General features: G+C 36.8%; 1 long non-coding RNA gene and 1 pseudogene across 1 annotated transcript; one reads left to right on the plus strand and one right to left on the minus strand.

Annotated features, from left to right (window-relative positions):
- Nucleotides 1-36: 36 nt before the first annotated feature.
- On the plus strand, nucleotides 37-8,489 carry LOC141598623 (branched-chain-amino-acid aminotransferase-like protein 1; annotated as a pseudogene).
- A 4,945-nt stretch (nucleotides 8,490-13,434) lies between these two features.
- Nucleotides 13,435-16,740, minus strand: LOC141602327 (uncharacterized). Its single transcript, XR_012524410.1, has 4 exons — nucleotides 16,625-16,740; nucleotides 16,458-16,525; nucleotides 15,220-15,306; nucleotides 13,435-13,715 (listed from the first exon to the last, which is right to left on the minus strand). It is a non-coding gene; the product is annotated as an uncharacterized LOC141602327 (long non-coding RNA).
- Nucleotides 16,741-17,395: the final 655 nt, after the last annotated feature.

Here is a 17,395-nt window from a genome sequence, read left to right on the forward strand (position 1 = left end):
TCATTAGTATTCATGATTTTAGGCAAAGAAATAATGCCCTCATAATAGTAGTCTACTTTTGGTCTCAGCACATGGCTAAACAACGCCTTCCTGGCTTGTCAAGCGAATTGGAGGAGAGGGGAAAGCACATCATAGTGATACGAAATCCACTGGACATTCTGGTAAGTATGCTCCTAAGAGTCGTAAACTTCTGGATTTTGGTTAGTCGTTAGGTCTTTTAATAATTCATATATCTAATAAAATTATCAGTGAGGACCATGTGAAGTGGACAAAATATTCTGATGAAGAAATCAAATCCTTATAATCATATTATCTGTTTTTTGAACTTGTTTGCTAGCCATCATTCAATGAGGTTGCGCCCCCGACTTTTCTCGAGGTTGGTTTAGCTACATTGGTCACCATATACAGTGAGCTACATGATCTGGGAAATCCACCAGCGATCGTTGATGCTGGAGAACTTCAACGAGATCCACAGGTTAAGGCAAACTTCTACATCAGTTTTTATCTTGAGATGTTTGTTGAATGTGAATTTGTGGGTTCACTTTTTTTCGGTGCTTAGCTAGCTAAATTGTAAGATACGGGAAATACAAACATGTTCCAATGTGAAGTTTGTACTGGCTTCCTTGACATTTCACAGCGTCTATACATTCAATGGGATATGGGATATCAGTTGTCTGCAAGTCATGTTATCTTTTACCAGTTTCTTGTTTCCATTAGTAATTAAATTGCTGATATGGCCTGGACCATGCATAGTGAAAAGTGTTTTTTGTTCTATCGATCCTGTTTTTGTGTTTACCGTAACTAGAACTCTATGCTGCAAATTTGTGTATTTTTCTTGTTTTTAGTAATTTTTACGCACGAAGACTGATAAATATTTCTTCTTTCCGTTGTGTGGTTGTAGGGAACTTTACATGGTCTTTGTGAGGATCTGAATACCCCCTTCCAGCCTGCTATGCTCAAGTAAGGAATTTGCACGAATAACATTGCTTTCTCTGTTCACAACTTCTCAACACTGTGATAATTTATGAAGAATGAAAGATCATTCCATCATTGTGTAATGCATGGATACATTTATCTCTTTCGGCATTGTGTATGTTTTTGTTTGTCATGCATGCCTAATAAAACTGATAAGATATAGACGGAATTTGGTATTGAAGATTCAGTCTGTGCTTAAGAGTCATTGATACTCAGCTTAATACATCTGGCTTATTAGCCTGACTGCCACAAGGGACTGAGTAATTAACTAATAAGTGTTACTTGGCCACTTAAATGCTCTTGGCTGCATTTTCGCAGAGTTCCTTAAAATAAAACTCCCTCCGTCCCAATCATTTGTTTACTGTTTTTATTCTTTGTGAGGGGTATTTTAATCAAAGGTAAATAAATGATTGGGACAAAGGAAGTAGTTTTCAATTGACTCAGAAGTCCAGTTGCAGCTATAGTTAAGATTTTAAATGTATTTCTTCTTCTGCAGATGGGAAGCTGGTCCAGAACCCATAGATGGGTGTATGGGCTCCATGGTGGTATGGAAGTGTCCATAAATCAACAGGTTTTAAAACAGAACTCAAATATCCCAAGGTTTGGTCTTCTGTTTTCTTTCAGTTTGTGTTTAATTCATTGATACTAATCTTAACAATTGGGTATGATGAGTAGGTGCTTCCTTATGGGAAGGTTCACGCTGTATCATTCAAAAAATATTTTTTACTTTTTAAGTTGTTCACGCTATATCTTGGTAACTGTCTTCTACTGTAAAAAAAATGATTATAATAAAATTTCAAGAATATATTTGGGCTATATGCCTATATCCCCCATGTGGCTGAATGTTAAAATGCTATTGAATTAGTGCGTTCTGATTCGTGTTTTCCTTTAACTGTGGCAATGGTTTGATTTTCAGTGCCTTTTCCTTTTGATAATTCTATTCTATTTTCATGTCTCAGCCCTTTCCACCTTCGTACTATGACTTGTTGGAACAATGTTTACCATTTTATGCCTTTCTTAAGCGTCGTGTTCAACGATCATTTTCTCCTTTGAGTCCATGCTTACCCTCTCCCGGTCTTTCTGTGCCAGCAAATGAGAAGTTGCTTGCATGGGTAGGGGATGCGATTTTACCGCGTGAAAGTGCAAAGGTAACTACAATATTGAGAAGCTATATATCTGGGGTTCTTTTACTTTGTTTCTTATTTTTGTTGAGAGTGTCTTGATTTATTTTTCTTATATTGGTTATTGCTTATGCACTAACCACATGAATCTTTGTTGCCTTTTTTTTGTACTGGTGCCCGTTCAAGGTTTCAGTTTTTGATTCAGTGGTACAAGGGGGTGATTCAGTCTGGGTAGGACTCAGAATCTACAAAGGAAAAATATTTAAGCTTGAGGAGCATCTGGACAGGTCAGTGAAAATTGGAGCCAAATACAATTTTCGTTGGCTCTTGATTATGTTGTGTAGTAATAAAATAAAAGGGCTCACTAAATTGATTGTGCTTTTTTTGGGTCAACTAGCAGCAGTCATTCTGTGCAATGTTCAACGCAATTTACATTATGGGTCATCCTGAAACAACATGCTCTAGATGTTATTACATTGTTAAAACTGCGTACATCCAACCCCCTCATTATCTTGTCGTTCGTGGGTAGCACTTGCGACAATGGTGTAATGTTGTAGTTTCTTCCTGTGACGGCTTTTTAAGTGAGAGATCTCTATTTTTTAAAGTCTAAATAAAAGAGTTTCTTGTGAATGACGTGATCATGATTGGCACGCATTATTTCTAACTCAATATGGGTTGTAAACTTGTAATGTTGATACCTTATTTTGGACCAAATATGGCTTCTGCTAATTATTTGATTTAGCAAAAGCTTTGGCGTTCAACGATATTCCAACTCGCAAGGAAGTGATTATGGCTGTATATTGAATGATTTTCACCTACAGAGCCATATTATTAGCTCTTACATATACATATCCTCAATGCAGGGTGAAGGAAGCTATAGTTACCACTCTAATAAGGAATGACATGTTCGATAATGCACATATTCATCTAAGTCTAACTCATGGGAAGAAGGTAATTTTCTTTTCTACGTCCTCTTCGTAGACTTTTAAATCTAGAAATTTCTGGAGAGAGTTATGTGGAGTTGTACTTCATGATAATATCAACTATTGTTTTATTGTTATTCTGATTGATGTTGGAGCTTTTGCTTTGAACTTCTGCATTTGATAGAAATATTGAATCTAAAACAACTAGCTTTTATTTCGAGCTCTCTAATGCTTAATTTAAGGTGAGATGGAAGCGAACACTCACTGGCTGGACCATTCTGGGGCCAAGCCTTCCAAAGTAGGTTGGGTCCAAGGAGTAGGGGAAAATAGTACCCAAAAAATATCTTTTTAGTGATCCCTGAGCTTAGTTTAAACTCTTGTTAGATGATACTGTTATTAGATATGCTCCCCTATATAGCAGTCATATACATTGAAATGTGCTTTCTAACAAATTATTTTTATATTATGCATGTTTTTTCTGGAATGAGTCCTGCATTCAATCTTTATGGCTGCACCTTGATTGGTGATTCTACATGGCTTTTAATCTTCTTCATAACATTGATATTTTTTGTAATTATATTTGCAAAAGCTAATTCAAAAGTAATGGATGAGATGAAATAACTAGGATGTTAAATACTAAAAGGAATGCAGGCAGTAGTTTGTGGTTAGGAACTTGTTTCTTCGATCATGGCAGATGTTCAGATGGGCTTCGAATTGTGCGAACTACATGTTGTACCATAATGAGAGGGCTTGGTTCCTTGCTGTGTCATGTCTAATCTTCCAAAACATTGTAGAATAGGCAAGGGTTTTCATTCATCTACTAAAAGATCTGCTCAGTCTCCATGAATGTCAGCTAAAGTTACGGATAATTGGAGATGACGGAGCTCATGAACAAATACCCGCTTATACTTAGTGTTAATTTATAGTTTTAGTTTATGATGGAGTTTTTAAATTAATGCCAATTTTAAGGAAACGTGTGGCTTAATACTCGCTTATAGTCGGTGTCAGTATGGATAATGGTTGTACTATGAACATACATACTTTGGAATTTGGACTGAGGCTGAATAACGCTGAATAAATTTGGTATATTGAGCTGTGGTTTGTAATTGTGCACCTGTTTATAGCGTCAATTAAGAATGTGGCTATTTGGGTTTGCCGGGTTACTTGGGTATAACTTTTTCTTATAGTTAGTCTATGTTTATGGGTTTGTCCGGGTTGTATCCAGAAGGAGATAGGGGGAAGAGGGGTAGTCAGAGTATAAAAGGGAGGAGTATAAGTAAGAGGAAAAATGGATGTGGAGGAAGGGAAGTATGGGGAGATGGAGGAAGGAGGAGGATACGGAGGGGAAGGGGAAAGGGAAAGAGAAAGGGAAAGAGGACAAGGAGAATGGAGAGGAGGGGCGCCAGTGGATAGGAATTGGGGAAAGAGAAGGAGGACGAGTTGTATATTGTCGCTTGATTACTCTCTTTATGTTCTATTGCTAAATTAAGAAAAAAGAGTGCATTGTGATGATCAATTGAGTGATGTCTTAGCCATGGGTACATTGCCTTTTCCGTCTCCATGATAACAAGACTGATGTGTATCTGTGTCGATATAGGTTAATTAATACTCCGATTTTTTAATTTTATCATGTCTTTACTGAATTTTGTGATTTTAGGAGTGTTTGATTTTTGTGGTGATCTGAGGTCTTCAGGTATCACAGAAATCTGTCCGCAAAAATGGTTATGACTTTTTTTTGTTGGTTCAAATCGGACCAGTTTCTACCTAATTGAGGTTTCTACTCCTGTTTTTACTGGATGATGGTTGATATTGCCATGATAAATGATAGTAGTTGATGAACATATCTACCCCCATCGTTGCACCTGTAACTTTAATGCATAACCTAGATGCTCAAGATGTAAATTTGGTTTGGTATTCTATCATGAGTGTATAGTTTAATTGAAACTGTATTGAATGACACGTTGAGAGAGTGTTACAGTTATTTGTGCTATTTGCTACTCCTCAGGTACACGATTGGTGCGTTCCTCAGGACATGGTACGGTGTTGTCAACAATTCTTGGTGGAGTTACTTGTATGGTTAGTAATCAATTTTTTTAAAGTTTATTGTATATTTGTGTTACTGATATTCACTGGCATGTGACTTTTTAAATGTTTAAAATTGCTCTGCTTCTTCCCATAATGTACCATCTAATTCATTTATTAGAGGCGGTGTTTTTATCCTTTTCAGTTCTTTTAAAAAAAAATATCATTCTTCTTGTTAGCGGACACATCAGCTCTGGTAAGTTCACCCATGTTGGTCATTTCAGGTGTACTATGGAAACGATGAGTACATTGCTTTTGCTTTAACTGGCGATTAATGTTCTTACATGGATATAGCTCTTTTTAAAAAAAAATTGAAATCTCTTCTTCCTTTAGTAGAGGAAGGGAGACATAGGGAGTAGGGAGGGAGGAGATCCCTATGTGGTTTTCTGCGGATTGGAGACTAAAAAACAAAACCTTATATTTTACTGGCAAACTAACTTTTGTGATACTGATGCTGATGAGGGATATGACCCGACAGTTATCTTGGATGTTTTCATACTGTAGTGAGTAAAATAAATGTTTAATCGAGTGTTTTCAGTTTGAAATCTATGGTCGAATTTGAACGACATTTGAAATATCTTTCGATAATTTATTTTGATTAATGTTTCGGAAGGAGCGGGAAGGTTAAACGAAGTAGGTCGACATTGATAGTGAGGTTGACGACTTGGCGATTTAAATTAGGTATCTCCAAATTACGGTTTATTTAAAACTTGTAAAGGCTCACCAGATCTTAAATTCACATTTTCATCCAAATTTTTAGATTGTAATTTTTTTGGCTGGCTCATGCATGTTTCCAGTGTAAAAAATGAATTCAATTGCTTAAGGTTGTTTTTTTTATTGTTAAAGTTTAATTAGAAGGAAAAAAAGGGGATGTGTATTATGGATAGTTCATTGTCTTTAGGAAAAACACCATCAAATTGTTATTATATTCGATAAATTTCTTGATATTTATTGTTGGAAATGATAATAAACAATAAAGAAGAGAACTAGCTGATAAAATTAAATGTCAATGTAGAATGAGATCATATCGTGGAAAACTGCAAGGGGCAATAGAGTAATTAAAATTTTTAATTAAATCTTCGGTGACGCCTCACCTTAGGACAGGTTTATTTTGTAGCGTGGACAAAGGTTGTGAGTTTGGGCATCCTTTACTTATTTTCTACACCTGATTCACATGGTCACTAATGTTTCAGGTTTTAGTATTTATTCTGTGAATTATTTTTAATTTGTTTCTTAGAGAAGTTGCTCATTTAGATTAAGAAATGAACTAACCTCATTTCTATAGTATTGTTCGACTTGGTTCTTGTAGGAGAGAGTACGCAGAAACAAGTGAAGACCGTTTTCTTGGATGTAGATCGCGACAGGATCTAGGGAAAAGGAATAAGGGGTAGGGGAAGGCGGGACTAAGGTGTGTAGGGGAAGGGAGGGAGAAGTAGGAGTAGAGTAAGGCATAAGGGGAAAGGATAAGGGAGAGTAGGGGAAGGAAAAAAGGGCCGGAATGAGGAGGGAAAGATAGGGGATTGGGGTGGTGGTGGTGGTGGTGAAGAGAAGGACATGATGGATTCTTTCTTATTGGGTACTTCCTTCAGTATTTGTAGAAATTCACTGATTCTTATAACGGACTAAAGGAGTAGAGGATTATGAGGGGCATGAGGAGGGGAGGGGGAAGGAGGAGTAGCAAGAGGGGTAAAGGCATGAAGGGGAGGAGGATAGGTTAAGAGAAATGTCTTTAAATAATAACTCTTATAATGTTTGACAGTCAGACATTTGTTTGTTATTTACATTTCTTTTTTTTACTACATTCTTTGTTTGTTGTTATCCACAATCAAGTATTGTGAGACCTAAAACGGTTCAGTCCTGTGTATTTTATTGTGCTATTTCCTACTGTTATTCCAGGTAGTTGATTCGACTTCCTACATAGTGTGACCAGTTTTTATTGGTATATCAAGAAGGGAGTTGAATGTGCGACCAACTGTTTTCTTCTTCTTCTTCTTCATAAAATGCTCGCTTCGGTCAGATGAACTTCAGAAGTTAAGTAATATGGTTCTGGGCAAGATGGTTTCAAGTCAAATCAACTACACAGATTCAAAGGTTAGTTACCCCTTTCTCTTTGGATTTTGTGTTGTGCTTGTATGCTCATCTTCTTGGTTCTCGTCTACGGGGTTTATAACGCTTTCGACAATGTTTCTTTTTCATATTTTGACGGTGAGATTTGGTTTACAGTTCAAATGTGTGTAATTCATTTAACCAACTATGATGGTGACATTATATTAGGAACTTTGAAAGGAAAATAGCATAGATGATATTTTCAAATCATTGCGATTGCTTTCTGAAATGGTTTTCACAGGTAGTTTACTACCTATATAGGGGCTCTGAAATGTAAATTTCAATACCACGATGAACTAGAGAACATGGCATGAAAGATAACTTGTGGTCAGTTTGATGGGATTTAGGTACTCTGATATTTGAATTTTGCCTTACCCTGATTATCAATATTGTCGTTGATGAGGGGTAGGAAGTGCTATCGCTATGATTTTTGGCTTACACTTAATTAAATATTCTGAGATAACCCGGTAAATGAAGAGCACTTTATATCAATTCCATCGTTAGTTTTATTGGCCAACATTAAATGTTGGAAGTCTGGTTCTGGCTTCCGAAGGTGATTGAGAGTCGTGTTGAATTCAACATTAGGCTTGTTAGAGATTGATGGTGAGTCGGATTCATGGCAAGTCAGACATTTTATGATGAGTGACGGCAATTCCATGTATTCATAATTTCTCTTGTTTCCTTTCATTTGATTAGGGTAGGCTTGATCCGGCCTTGGACGGTGGTTAGAGACGGAGATTTAAACCCCTGATATAGTTGGTGCATTTGAAGTTGGGAAAAGCGAAATTTTTATAATTATAACTTGTCGGATGAAGTATGATGCATATCTGCGAAAGTGGCCGCACTGACAACCGTTATTTCAATAGCCAGCATTTCTCGAGAATCATCAACACGTCCAGTCGTCCGCCCTTCATTCGATGAAGTGTTTTGGAATTTACGTGCAAGTCAACTTCAAGAACCATCATAGGGGAGCTTTATAATATTCTATGTACATGTGTAAGTGTAACCAATTATAAAGTAAAAAGCCTAATAAGAATAAAATCCAAGGGGATTTTTTTGTTGATACATCTAAAGTGCCGGTTAATTTACAGTGTAGGAAAAAAAACATGATTGTACTGTGCCACCCCGACTAGGGTTTATGGTAGTTACGGATACATGTCCCGTAGTTAAGTGTTAAACTTATAATAGCACAGTTTGAAACACACATCATGCAATTATTCGATAGTGCACAAGTGTAATTGTTTTTGAAGAAACAAGAATATGAAGAAAGCTGATTTGGAAATCTTTGATATTAGTTGAATTTTGTCAAAGTTTTGTTCTTTCTTCGTTAATTGGCTTCACACTAATCGTTTTAAGCTGCTGTTTAATGATTTTTAAAATATATCAAATTGACCTATTTGAAAGGAGAAACGATAATTGCAAAAGAAGAAAGTTATTTTCATAGGTATGACACTGCAAACTTGTTATAGAATGAGGAAGCTTTTGCATCCAATCAGAGCGGTTTATGGAAGGCTCTTAGCAATGCTTTTTAAACTTGTCGTTATTTAAAAGTTTATTAGGAGTAATTAACAACGATTATAGGCCAACAAATAGAAAGACGGAACGCATAATGGCACCATATACATCGTAAACTGTACAGGCAGTGCAACCATAAACTATGCCATTTTTGTTCAGGATAAAAGACGATATCCAATTTTATTGCGATGCTTACGTATGCGGTCACTCAAACGGTTTTTCAGAACATCATGGATTCTTTTTCATTGGGTACTTCCTTGAGTAGTTGTATAAATCCATTGATTCTTGTAGCGGACTAGAGGAGTTGAGGATTATGAGGGGCATGAGGAGCGGAGGGGGAAGGAGTAGTAGCAAGAGGGGTAAAGGCATGAGGGAGAGGAGGATAGGTTCCAAGAAATGTCTTTGAGTAATAAATCTTATAATGTTAGACAGTCAGACCTTTGTTTGTTATTTACATTTCTTTTTTTGTTATATTCTTTGTTTGCTATTATCCCCAATTAACTATTGTAAAACCTAGAACGGTTCAGTACTGTATATTTTATTGTGTTATTTCTTACTGGTATTCCAGGTAGTTGGTTCGACTTTCTACACAGTGCGACCAACTTTTATTGGTATATCAACAAGGGAGTTGAATGTGCGACAAACTGCTTTCTTCTTCATAAAATGCTCGCTTCGGTCAGATGCACTTACGTAGTTAAGTAATATGGTTCTGGGCAAGATGGCTTCAAGTCAAATCAACTACACGGATTCAAAGGTTAGTTACCCCATTCTCTTTGGATTTTGTGTTGTGCTTGTGTGCTCATCTTCTTGGTTCTCGTCTAAGGGGTTTATAACGCTTTCGACAATATTTATTTTTCATATTTTGACGGTGAAGATTTGGTATACAGTTCAAGTGTGTACTTCGTTTAACGAACTATGATGGAGACAGTTTATTACGAACTTTGGAAGGAAAATAGCATAGTTGATATTTTCAAATTAGACTGCTTTCTGAAATGGTTTTCACGGGTAGTAGTTTACTCCCTATATAGGGGTTCTAAAATGTAAATTTCAATACGAGGATGAAGTAGAGAACATGGCATGGAAGATAACTTGTGGTCAATTTGATGGGATTTAGGTACTCTGATATTTGGATTTTGCCTTAACCTGATTATCAATATTGTCGTTGATGAGGGGTAGGAACTGATATTGCCATGATTTTTGGCTTACACTTAATTGGATGTTCAGAGATAGCCCGGTAAATTAAGAGCACTTTATATCAATTCCATCGTTAGTTTTCTTGGCCAACATTAAATATTGGAAGCCCGATTCTGCTTTCCGGAGGTGATTGAGAGTAGTGTTGAATTCAGTATTAGGCTTGTTAGAGATTGATGGTAAGTCGGATTCATGGTAAGTCGGACATTTTCTGATGAGTGACGACAATGCCATGTATAATTTCTCTTGTTGCCTTTCATTTGATTGGGAGCGGATTTAAAGTCAGCTAGAGTAGGCTTGATCTGGCCTTGGATGGTGGTTAGAAACGGAGATTTAAACCCGTGATATAGTTGGTGCATTTGAAGTTGGGAATAGTGGAGTTGTAACCTAAAGCGTGCATGCATAGGGTAGACTCCCTGCCTTATGCCAGCCTAACAAGGAAGCCTAATGGTCAAACCTAAATTTTATCTGCGACTAACCATTAATACATTCATTCAATGCAGGCTAAACGGGCCTACCTCGAAGACATTGAAAACAAATTTAAGACATAAGTTGTACCTTCAAGTCATGCCTCTCTAGAACTCAAGAGTTGAAGTGGATGCTCCAAAAAATCTCTCTAATCTAAACAACAAATATGCCAGGACTATTTTGACGAATTTTGAAGCAGATCTGTTGCCAGTACACACTTTCAACTATAAGCAAAAAACGTTTTGGGTTAGGTACCCTTGAGGCAGTTCCCCGAGTATCTTCAGTAGCGGGAAAAGCAAACAGATCAAATCAGATTGTATCGGAAGATTAGTAACATAGATAGCCCTACTTTTTGGGCTATAAGCATCTAGCGTGCCAACTAACTTATGCTTTACTAATTGTATATATTCCTACCATTGTCCCAACTGAATCCTACCAATATGGTTTGATACTACGATTATCATGCCTTTTCGGTACTTGTACGTGCTATTAGCTATACTATAACATTTACCCTGCCCAAATTAGTTGTGTACGACCGTCATTCAATCTGTTCAATGGTAAAGGCCAACTACGTCAACTAATTCACCAGACAATCTAAAGCAAAGCACACATTAACTAAAACCAATTATTGTGGAAATCATAACAAATGTTCGTCAAATTGGGGCTCCGCGCCCGGTAGGGCGCGGCGCAGCGACTAGTATGAGAAAAAGGAGCGACATACTTTAATGTTCTTTTGAATTGGATTCATTTTCTAATTTTGAGAAGATATGGTGGGTTGGTGGCAGCTGAATGCAGAGACTGATATTGTGGTGCCATTTTGCTAATTTGGGATAGTCAATTAGGTTGAGGTTTTATCAGCCAATTACCACAACACAAAATCTTATTGAAGACGGGCGATATCCGTCACAAGTTTATTAAAGACGGGCGATATCCGTCACAAGCTTGTGACGGATACCGTTTTCTCTAACAAAATGTCCATTGAGAGGTGACTGGGAAGCACATGGGGGTGCCCCACCTTATCCCCTCTCCTTTTTTGTGAGAGGTCACAAGCTGTCGTTAATGTTTTTAGTGTAAAAGACGATACTGCCCTCCACATCTCACTCTTTCCTCTCTAATTCAAAATCCTCCAAAATTCACCCAACTTCCACCGCCACCACCACCTAGCCGACTACCACGCCACCACCAACATTGAATTAATTGTTTGTTTTAGGTTTTATCCAATTTAGTTGAATTAGTTTTTAAATTAGGTTTAGTTTTTTTTTGTTAATTAGTTTGTATATTTTTTATTTCATTATTGTTTGTAATTGTGGTGTTGTAGGCGAAATAGGGTGAATTTTGTGTCGATTTTGTGGTTGTGTCGAATTAAGTCGAATTGGGGAAGCGGAAAAACACCATGGACGAAAGTTGAAATTCAACTTTCATCCATGGTGCAAACGTTGGGAATTGGGATTCAATGTTGATGCCATGGTCGAAAGTTGAACAACTTTCCTCCATGGTTGAACATAGGGTTTTATGGTTGGTTCATGGTCGAAAGTTGAAATTCAACATTCACTCCATTGCAAACGCTAAAACGCAAGGTTTGCACCATGGACAAATGTTGAAATTCAACATTTCGTTCGTGGTTCGGTCAATTTTTTTTTAAACCGTGTTTATTGCATTTATTTGCCGATTTCTTAAATTTTTTAAGTTTTCTAGTCGATGTGGGTTAATTCTAACATTTTTTTTTTTACGTACCGGTAATTCGGGTTCCGTCATGCTAATTTATGTTGTTTTTTTTAAAATTTAATTGGTTTTTACTAGAATTTGAGAGAGATGTTTTGAAAGAGAAAGTAGTGTTAATGTGCAAAGGGCATTATCGTCTTTTGGATGGAAAACGTCGTTGATAGTTACTAAAACACCGTCGATGAAAATCAGCCCTCAATGTGTGCCTTAAACCCTTTTTTTGGACATTTCAGTTAAGTTCAGCTTTATTCAGTTCAGCTTCATTCAGTTCAGTGGAGCTTTTCTCTTCACAAATAGTAACTCTTTACTTCAGTTCAGTTCAGATCCATTCAGTTTAGCTCATTTCAGTTAGGAGGGTTTAAGTTCAAAAGAACAAAGCCTTAGAAAACCCCTTAATTTTAAGGATAAAACTAGATAGTATCCCGCGCTTCGCTCGGCCTGTTTTAAAATTTAGTTATTATAATTGAAGAAAAATAACATAATTTATATATGACCTTTAATATTTTTACTTATAAATAAAAATAAACTATTTTTTCTCAAATTTAATTTTTTTAGGTTTATTTTCAATATTTTAAAATAAAATACATACAATTTTAACTAAAACTAATAAGTGATAATTTATTATGCTGATCAACGTTTTATAAATTATTTTGTGACTAATTCAAATATCATATTAATTAAAATAAAATTTATTCGAATAATGCAACAATCAACATTAAGTTCTCAAATTATATCATTTCACAATACGTTAGGTTCCAAATCAATCAATATTTGTTCAAAATGATGTGAATAAAATTTTATGTAATTTTTAATTTTTTTTTATGTATAGCGTGTGATATTTATTCGGGGATGTAGCAAATTACCCTCATAACTTAGCGTGTGATATTTCGTTTTAAACCCGTGAAATTCACGGGCCTGTTTTAAAATTTTAAAATCGAGACATTTGAATCATATTTAAGATATAATAGTTTATTTTACTTCGTGCATATTTAATTTTTTAATAGAACTAATTCACTATCATAGATTGTGGCCCTTTTATAAATCACTAAAACTTAGGAGAGACGGTTTCTCACTAAGTTATTGAGATTTCAGAGACCAATCTTTCGTACCCTTTTATTTGTATTTCATACCCTTTTTATTGTTGATCGTGACATAGTAATTTCGTACCTATTTACATAATAAATGTAAAGTGTGTATTTATAAATAGAATTCATATTAAATGTAAAGTGTGTATTGAAGTAATGCCTTATAAATATCATTAGCACGAATCCACTCACTTTTAACTATAAAGAAGAAAAATATTCATATTCATGCCTTGTAATTGGTTCAACTAATTAAAACCTGTCATTTTTAAAACTTTTCTAAACCATTCACAAACATTTCCAGAAGGAGGATGCCAACACCTGCAAATGCTAACAGACTAATTTACATAACTATGCTAAAGCTGCGAGAATAAAGTGATACAAACCAAAGAAAAAGAGGGAGACATATGTCCTTAAAATGTATGTGACATAAAAAGGGTTTAAGGGTCACAATGAAATAAAACCAGTCTAGGTCCCAAGGTTACTTTGCTCGCTAGCTCGTCCATGTACCCCATATATGCATCACCTACCTGTCATTCGCATTTTATACAAATACGAAAGCCACAGTCAGTGGGGAGTAACTCCGAGTTCTCCCAGCCACGAAATGTCATAATTAATATAACATGTAAACATAAGAATATGAATACGAATCACACAATGCCTTAGCATATAGATGCTAGACAATCGTGCTTATCATGTGAACAACGATATAACAACACATAGTCCTAGCATGTGAAAACTAGACCGACTCATACTACACTATCATGTGAATCACATAACATCCAGGAATCCAAACTCTATCAACCATAGCCGGCTTGCATCTCACCTTCTATGATTCATAGAATCACCATACAAGAAAGGGCAATATATCAAAGACAGGCATAAGTTCTTAGCACCGTCAATAGTCACTTTGTAACTCGAGTCTATACCACGAGGTAGGGAAGGTAATCGAACCGGTATCTTGGCTCAGCGGTTACTATTAAGAAAACATGGCCAAGAGACAACACAACCCTAGCCTAAAATCTGCGCAGACCTAGACATGCGGATACACACCACCGCACCCAAGACCCACAACATTTTTTTAAAACAAGATGAAGTGAGTACCCTAAGGACACCACCGAAGGGTTGGCTAGTACTTAAGCTGACCCCATACTATCAAAATAAGTACCTGAGGTCATGCCCCAACTTGGATATAAATCCACTAGTCAGGAACACAAAGGCTATCAAGCAGTGAACATATACTCGTCAGAGACTATAAAGACCTATCTATGATGAAGGCCGAAGTACTCACCTAGGACCTAGTCCCAGCTAGTCCCAGCTTGAATACTTTAGCCCACACCACACAAGACTCACCACACAAGTCAAGTAAGACACCCACTTAACCTTAAGAGGGCAAAAAGTCCTACTTACCAACATAAAATCTAATATTCTATCATGTGAAAGGCTATATGAATGTCTATTCAGCAGATAAACCAACAGAATCCTCAATACAAATTTCCAATTCTAACAATATTAACCAAATTAAAGGCTTCAGGGAATCTAGGGCCGTTTCTACAATATAAGAAGCTACTTAAATTAACTAACTACACATGTGAAATAAAAATATAATAAATGGCCTAAAACAAGAAAAATGCCGATTATCCAATTCATATAAAATTTCATCCAAAGCATCCAACAGCCAACATGTGAAATGATAATTACAAATATCAAGGCATAACATAAAACATCCAATCTCACCTCAAAGACAAACCCTCGACCCGAGTCCCGCGACGGGTCATCGGTCAAATCGAGGCTGACTGGTTTAAACCTAGCTTGACCAAACTCGTTCGGTCAATCTGGCCCAGCTCAGAGTCTTGGCCTACTTTGGCCCAAATTACAAAATTTATCGCAATATTATTCTCATGCTATTTCCAATTTTTATCATGTGAAAAACGAAAGTAAAACATTATCAATCACCTAAACACTTATCAAACAACAAACACAACATCAACTACTAATGTGACATTAATTCGTCGAGTAACTCGGAATAGTTACCTTAAGCTAGCAAAGAGACAAGCAATAAACTTGAGAAAGCTTCTAAAACCCAAAATTACTCTTCATCTTCAACCACATATGAGCCACCTAAAATAATTATGTGAAAGGACGATATTAACGAATTATCGTTATATAAAATAAGAGACGGTTATTTAATTATATTTTAAATAAACCAAACTAGCGTCAAAACAATTATAGATACGGCCCAAACTCGCGACTTCGCCAGGCCACTGCCTAGGCCACGGCCAGGCCACGGCCCGGGGCCACGGCCAAAGCCACAACTAGCTACGCTAGGTCGCTTTGCCAAAGCTAAAGAGGGCCACGGCCAGCCAACATAAAAGTCACTCTCGTCCCAAAAATTAATTCAATCTCAACTCTCTACCCCATCTCTCTCATTACTCCGTCCTATAATATAATACTCCATAGTAAACAGATTTCCATCTCAATTTCAATATCGATATTGTCAAAGGTTCTTTAGCTCAACACTTAAAGTAAACACTCTAAGCTACTCACCCACTAGCCAAGGCCGAAGGAACGATAATAAAAATACAATACTCGTTAAACCAAAATATAAGATGAAGGCTCAGATTGATCAATGCAAACGTCCGAATATTATATATATCCAAGATAAGAGTAAACTCAATCTTAAGCTCAAATTTACACTATACCGTTTATCTTAAATGATAACTTTTGTTATCTAATAGCTACCAAATCAAAGTCCTTTGTATAGACGAATATCAAATCACCTTCTTTCACTTAACAAACCATATTCCAATCTCTGCACAACATACCTAACCCACCATGTTACCTTATCAACCTTACAACCGTACTGTCAAAATAAGCACCATCATATATAATTCCATGTACCATGAATCATGCATCCTTTTGAGCACCGACTGTCAAATTGAAAGAAGACCTCAGAACTATCTTAACATTGATATTCCAATTGAATTACCACTTTTAATTATTAATCCAGACTTGTTTTAAGCCAACAAACTATCCAATTATACCAAATCCTTTCAAACTTAGCCGCTCGACAAGTAAAACTGAATCAACCCATCTCCCCGATAAAAATATTAATTAACTTATACAAATTATTAACTATTAACAATCAATAATAATCCATCCCAAATAAATATTTGGTCACCGAAAATAGAAATAATTTAATAACAGTTAGCACGCTATTCATTTAACCTCGAACAATAATAATAATATTAGGATTGGTAAAATCGTATTACCTTAAACGCCCCTTATTCATCGAATAAATGGTCCACAAGGCACGAGCCTCACCCCGGGTCTTCGAATCCTTCATAAAAGGGCAAGAAAAAGGAATAAAGAAGCTAAAAGACGACACTTTTATAAGACGGCGAAAGACGAAACCACTACAAAAAGGAGACTTTCTTACCTTAAAAGGAGGAGGAAGGAAAGGGGAAGAGAATGGTACAAAAATTATCGAATTTGGTTGAGAATGGAGGCGGGATCTGAGGTTTTAAGGTCTGTAAAAAAAAATGGTGTACGGTTGAATGTAGACCTGGCAAAATCAACCCGGCCCGATTGACCCGACCCGAAAAGGTTGACCCGAGACCCGAAATCGACCCGAACTGCCGCACCCGAATGACACCCGAAGTCCGAATTGACCCGACCCGACCCGAAAATGACCCGAGCTTTCATGGACCCGTAACAGACCCGACCCGAAATGCCCGACCCGAAACCACTCAACCCGAAAATGACCCGACAAAATATAACTCTAATTGACCCCAAAAGTCTTGAAATGCCTTTTTCTCTCTTAATTATTGACCCAAAAATGACATAACCCAAAATAACCCGACCCGCTTGACCCGAAATAGACCCGACAAACAAACCCGAAACAGACCCGGAATCCGAAATGACCCGGCCCGACCCGAGCTAACCCGAAAATTTGAGAAACCCGAAATGGCCCGACCCGAAATGGCCTGACCCGAACCCGACCCGGTAATCCGATTTGCCAGGTCTGGTTGAATGTTGTTGTTGCTGCTGGTTGAATTTCAACGAAAAAAAGAAAGGGAGAATGAAAGGGGGTGGGGACGTAAGCAGAATAACAACACTAAATAATAATGAAATAAAGAGTGACGAGCTTGCTTGCCTGCTAATTATACGTACGTTTCTTCATCGTTAAGTAATTTCGCTCGTTTTTAAA

Source organism: Silene latifolia, chromosome 9 (genome assembly GCF_048544455.1).
Source record: "Silene latifolia isolate original U9 population chromosome 9, ASM4854445v1, whole genome shotgun sequence".
Taxonomy (NCBI): Eukaryota; Viridiplantae; Streptophyta; class Magnoliopsida; order Caryophyllales; family Caryophyllaceae; genus Silene; species Silene latifolia.